Genomic DNA, 6,471 nt, shown 5'->3' with positions numbered 1-6,471 from the left:
TTTTTATATCCAAATTAGAATATTTCGTCTTGAATTTAGTATTTTCTAACCGATTGTGTATTGTAAAAGTAATAGGGACGCTAAACAAAATAAATCTGTTTTGTATGATGGGAAATCATTTTAGTTGGTTCATCCTGAAGATGAGGGAATGCCCTGGAAAAGTTCATAGCCGAGTATGTGTATAACAAAGAAATTAAAAAGGATTATTCACCAAACTACATTGTATAAAAACATACATTATGTAAAAAATATATATATAATAATGAAATATATATATATATATGTGAAACAATGATATAGGGAAAGTGAAAAAAAGCATTTGTAATCATGAATATTTAATTATTATTAAAAGAGGAAATAATCAACCCGATCAACAGAAAACTTGTGTCTGTTGTTGATCAACGATCAACCCTTGAATTTGCCTCTGATTTCGAACCCGGCTTGGTTGTCCCTGATTGTGGGTCCACCAGGATATCTGTCCCGGCTGTGCTGGACGTAGGCGCCTGCGGACCACTGTCCGTCCCTCGACTCCCATTGCTTCCCTACGGAGGCCTTGATATGTTCGTGGTTGCCTTCTTTGCGGGCTTCCACCTCCACTTTGCCCTTCGGCTCTTCACTCTTGACCATTGCAACTAAGCAGGCCACCAATAGACCTAATAGGACCAGCTTGTTCATTGTTCTGGAAAAAATCATATCTGTAAGTAACTTAATATTTTGTTGACAGCTTCTGCTAATTTTTTTTTTTTAATTCACCCAATTCTTATGTTGAAAACAATAAAAGTTATATTATGCCTCATAGATCATCCTTAGTAATCATAAAAAAATATCTATGGTATATAAATCATATCCAATAATTCATGTTTAGAAGATTAAACAAAAATAACTTTCACTATTTTTTTTTCCCATACTAGGTGATTTCAAACATACAGGTGATAAGAGGGAATGGTGGAATTTCCCTAAATGTTCTAACCAGACTGAAGCTTTCACCAGGGTCAAGCTTTCAATCCGTGGGGCCACTCCTAAATAAATGTCAACTCCCATGGTCGAATTTGAACCGGTACCACTCCATACTCGGGGTTACTAAGGCGATGTTCCAACTCCCTCGGCAACAAACTGCCACTTAAAGTTTCCCCAATTACTAAAGAATCTTTAGCAGGTCCCAAACTTTGTCCACCGCGACACCCCAGTTAGACTAAAAAACATTTCGTTGCACAATTATACTTAAATTGGTCGAATATATGAAAGAATAATAAAAGAAAAAAAACAGTACAGAGCAAATACTAGAACAAAAAATTATTCACACTAGGTGAATTCACATAGTAAACTATAAATATTGACAGTGATTAAGAATAGATTTTCAATATTCCATCTTAAAGCGAATAATTATGACATTTTCATTTATTATTCTGATAATTACCATAACTTTCTCGTAATTTTAGGTTGTACATTTAAAGCCACAAAGGGCAGTCGCTTGTGGTACCTCTGGAATAAGTTGCGCCTCAGGATTTCTAAACAGTATGGAAACCAATGCTATACTATAAACCACACCAGTATATTATTTCATATACTCGCTACTGTTATATAATAATTATTGAGGATTCACTAGTATAAGCTTTTTCAAAACTTAAGAAACCAAAGACCAAATTTCTATCTCTATGGAATAAATCTCAGCAATAATGCCCGTACATCTTCAAACTGACGCAAGAGCTAAAGCTTATCGAAAAATCTATAATAAACGATAGTACATATCATCTCAAAGAACTTCGATCTTAAGGAGAAAGCAGTTATGAAATATTTATAGAATATGAATTTAAGTTACCACTTTTTATTTAAATAGACATTAGTGGTAAATAATTGTACTGAACTTTTTTCTTTCCCAATATGTAAACCGTCAAGAAACAAAGATGTCGAGTTTCAGCATGATTTACTGACATTAGTTGGCAAACCAAATTTATTCTTTTGGTGCCCAATATTCTAACAGTTATTAGACCTTTGAAGTAGCAGTTTATCCAAATTCTTCTTTCAAAATATAGGCACATCAAAATGATCAAATTGTATTTTTCTACTAATCCCTAAGTCGGATCAAGTTCTAATCCATTAGCATAAAACACGTTGTAAAAATTGTATTAATTTAGAAATTATTATTTTTTGAGTCATTCAACTCCGTCTTCTATATTTGTAGCCTTGGAAAATTTCTTTTTATTAGAACAGTTTATTTTTAAAGTAGAGTTTTACTCGCTAAAAAAAATCTAATCAGGGAAATGACTATTTATAAATTTAAGCGAATAAACGATCATAAGTCAAACATAAGCATGGTGTAAGTGGAAAAAACTTCATATTTTGGGTGAAAGAAAACAGAAGTTTTTAAGGAAACAAATCAGATAGAACCAATTTGATAATAGAATAGCATATTCATGAATTGAAATTGAGACATTTCATTTAGTGGTATTAATTCAATTTTAAAATAATTATTCAGTCATTTTTCTTCCTCTGAAAGTAAATCAAATGCTCATTTTAACAAAGTAAATATTATTTAAATTAAAAAAAAGAACTTCAAACGGGTCTTTTTTTATTTTAACAAAAAACACTTCAAATTGATTTGTTAAAAATTTTAACAATTAATTAATTACAGTCAGATTATAGTCAGTACAATGAATGAAAAATTTACATATAGTGAAATTTTAAAAAGAAGTTTATACAAATTTTACAATCAATTAATACCTGTAAGATCTATTACTGTTCAGCTCTGAGGACTAAAATTAACTGTTAAAGCCTGAAAACATGCTCAGCCTTATATACTACGCCCTAGTCTGTGGAGAAAACCCTCTGTAAAAACCAGAAGATCTCGTAGTTTGTTAAAGAGACACAATTGTTTTTGTTCTCATCTATCGCATATTTACGACCTCATTCAAAAGGTTGATGAGTAGAGAGAGTTTATCATCCCTAGAGAGAGAGGATAGTATAACAAAGACAAAATATCTTGAAGAAATCTTATTCCTTGGTCATATTCCGATATTTGTGAGTTTTTTTTTTAATAATTTATTTATTGTTATTTACAACTGTATAAAAATATATAAAACCAGTAAATTTGCTGTTCTAAAATGACGTAATACAAGCATGTGGAATCTACCTATTGATAGAACGTCAATAACATTTCCAGAGGTGAATATCTTGAGGCCATCATATTTTCGAGTTTTTTTTAAATCATGAAATGTGCTTCATGTACTTCAACAATTTCACAATTAAATTGAAATATAATAAAGTCAGAATATATTATTTGTTCATATTAATAAAAGTATTTCATCGTTAAATGTTCTGCATAATTCTCATGAGAATGATGAATTGAACATAAACAAGTATCTTAAATCTAATTTGAGCTAAATATATAAAAAAACATTTTTTGAAAACATAAAAATGCTCAAGAAGTTTCAATAATTTTGTTGTCATAAATATTTTTTTAATTTTAATTATTTCATTGGAACCATTTTATCTATTAGTTTATGACAGTATTTACATACTATAGGAAAGAGAGGGCGGTTTTGATCTCTGGGGAAAATATAAAACATAATTTTATTTATTTATTCCAATTCGTCCAGCTTGAAGATTATTAAATCCACTATTAAATAATTTTTATTATATATTTTCCCATAAATAGTGGTTTTCATGATGTTATAATATGATTTTCCTGATTATTTAAAAAAAAAAAATTACGGTGCTTGAGAAACTGTTTCCTGGATATTATTCAATACAAAGAGTTGTATTGATATATTAAAGCTCAAATATTACCAAATATACTCTACTTTAAAAAAGATAATGTAATATGAAATTGGGGAATGAACAACAATCTTCCTTGTTTTAATATATTAGTTTTTATACAGACAACAAGGTTTCGGGGTTATCCCCCATCTTCAGGTTGCTGATTAACATTTCGATACAATATATAATTAACTCCTTATTAGTCACTTCAAGCTAATATTAAACATATTATTGTCAATAATTGAAACATATTGTAATAATCAACTATTACACATTTTTAAATCAAGGAGAAATGTAACATATATAGAAAATTAATATATTTAAATTAGGAAGATTGTTGTTCATTCACCAATTTCCTATTAGTTTATAGAAATTCTTCCAGTAGAAAATCATTAATTTAAAAAGATAATTTTTTCCCACCCTTTTATTAATTCATCATTTCAACAAAAACATACGTATAAAAAAAATATATAATACATAACGAACATAATTTATTTTTTAAATATAAATTTTTTTTCTGACCTCCTAGGAAAATAAGAACAACAATTAAATATATACAAATGAAAGAAATGAATGTATATATGCAGGCAAACTAATAACAGAATGGACAAAAAAGGAAACATCAAGTAATATAATTTAAAATTATTTATCCTGTCATCCAATTCACACGAAATACAATGTTATTAATAACTTTTTTAATAAACCAATAAGAATAACGGATAAAATTAGATTGATGAAAATAAAAGATATATTGTTTAATATGTTTCAAGAAAACTTTTATCCTAAAAAATTAATAAGGAAAATATGGGAAGTAAATATCAAAAAATCCAGAATAAAAGAAATTGACAAAAATAAAAAAAAATGAAAATGTGATAAAAGCAAATAACCAATTCTATAGTTGTAACTATATAAAAGGATTGTCAGAAGAAATAAAAGGTCCTTTAAAGATTATGATATGGAAGATATATCATTGAGTTTCAAACCAAACAATAAATTAAAAAATTTTTATAGCAGAACAAAAGACCCAATAGATCGGGATTAGTGTATAAAATTCCATGCATTAATTGTCCAGCCTTATATATAGGTGAAACAAAACAATTTATAAAAGACAGAATGTATCGACATGAAAATGATGTAAAGAATAGGGAAAAGGAACCCAAAAAAACAGTCTTGGTTCAGACATGATGTTCAGAATAAACATAAATTTGATTTTGAAAATGTCCAAATCATTCATAAAGAGAATAATAATTTTAGAAGAAAGATATTAGAATCGATTTATATCTTATAAAATATAAATTATACTGTCAACTTCAAATCAGATTTCAAAGGACTGAACCACCACTATTCAGAAATTTTAAGCAGAATAAATATGTAATAATTGTATACAAAAACGATGAAAAATAAAAAAAATGTTCAAATCCTAAAATAGTACAAGTATATGAATGGAATAAAAAATGCAATAATAAAAGTGTGAATAGAGAAGTAAATGTATTAAAAAAAAATAATGAAATTGTTATAAAAATAATTAAAAGGAGCTGTTTGTAGGTATCCTTGAAAATGACCTAAGTGGTCGAAACGTTGGAAGTTTTAAAAAGAATAAAGTTGAGAAAAAGGATCAAAATTTTCTGACCTACTAGAAAAATAAGAACAACAATTAAATATATACAAATGAAATAAATGAATGTATATATGCAGGCAAACTAATACATCTTGTTTTGCCGGTGTGGCATTAAATATAATTTTTTTTTTTCAAACCTATTTAGTTTTTATATGGTTAAAGAGGTTTGAAAAAAAAATTATATTTAATGCCACACCGGCAAAACGAGATGTATTTAACCTTAAATATAAAAATGTTAAACTATTCTTTTTATTATGATTGATGGTTTTCAAGATATCGAGCATTAAGTAAGAAATGAACAAAAATGTTAGTTTTTACTCCAATAAAATTTAATTCTGGTGGTGCACATTACACATTAGTTTTATTTCTTAAGAAAATACGCAGTAGGCGTTGAAAAAATATAGTATAATTCGACAAAACATATTTTTATGGGAAATATAAAGAAACAAGAAAAAAAAATTAAGAAATTTTAATAGTTTACACTCATTAATTCTGGCTATAAGAAACCCAATAAAAAAGAATTTGAAATCAATTTATCTTAATTTGGTATGTAAGTATAAAATTAAATTCCCTGGATTACGCCGGCACTTACTCATATATAGGTTTCCTTTCAAAATCTACCTCCATGTACTTCCATATTAGTACTTGTATAAAATGTATACATATTTATACAAATTCGAGCAATTTAACCTTTTTAATTTCACTAATCCATATAGTTAACCTATTAGCGATATTTTATGAGTTATTGGCTTCAAAATCTGCTATATTAAGCCGATGTAACCCCATAGTGTGGTAAACTTTTTACCATTCTCTTCTTTAACCAGTTTTGAATGAACCTTTGAAAGAAATTAGTTTACGAGTACTTCTTGGTTAACTTGGAATTTTACCAGTAATGAAATATATCTATATAATTTTTTTGTTGAAAACTTTGATCAGTGAAAAATCGTTATAATCGAATGGTATTCCTATGTTGTTTTTACCTGAAAAGTATTGGAACATTGTAAGTTTACGATTTTGACCTCCAATTCTTTTATGTAAATATTTTTTTTTTTTTTTTTTCAAGATTGATAGATTTATTTATTGATAGATATTACAAT

General features: G+C 27.6%; 1 long non-coding RNA gene across 1 annotated transcript; it reads right to left on the bottom strand.

Annotated features, from left to right (window-relative positions):
• Positions 1-318: 318 nt before the first annotated feature.
• Positions 319-2,777, bottom strand: LOC106690213 (uncharacterized). The gene is made up of 2 exons (XR_001344560.2): positions 2,722-2,777; positions 319-679 (listed from the first exon to the last, which is right to left on the bottom strand). It is a non-coding gene; the product is annotated as an uncharacterized lncRNA (long non-coding RNA).
• Positions 2,778-6,471: the final 3,694 nt, after the last annotated feature.

This window comes from Halyomorpha halys, unplaced genomic scaffold (genome assembly GCF_000696795.3).
Source record: "Halyomorpha halys isolate HHAL.00 unplaced genomic scaffold, Hhal_1.1 Scaffold50.1, whole genome shotgun sequence".
Taxonomy (NCBI): Eukaryota; Metazoa; Arthropoda; class Insecta; order Hemiptera; family Pentatomidae; genus Halyomorpha; species Halyomorpha halys.
Note: the sequence above shows the minus strand (reverse complement) of the source record. Positions and strands in the feature narration are given on the sequence as shown.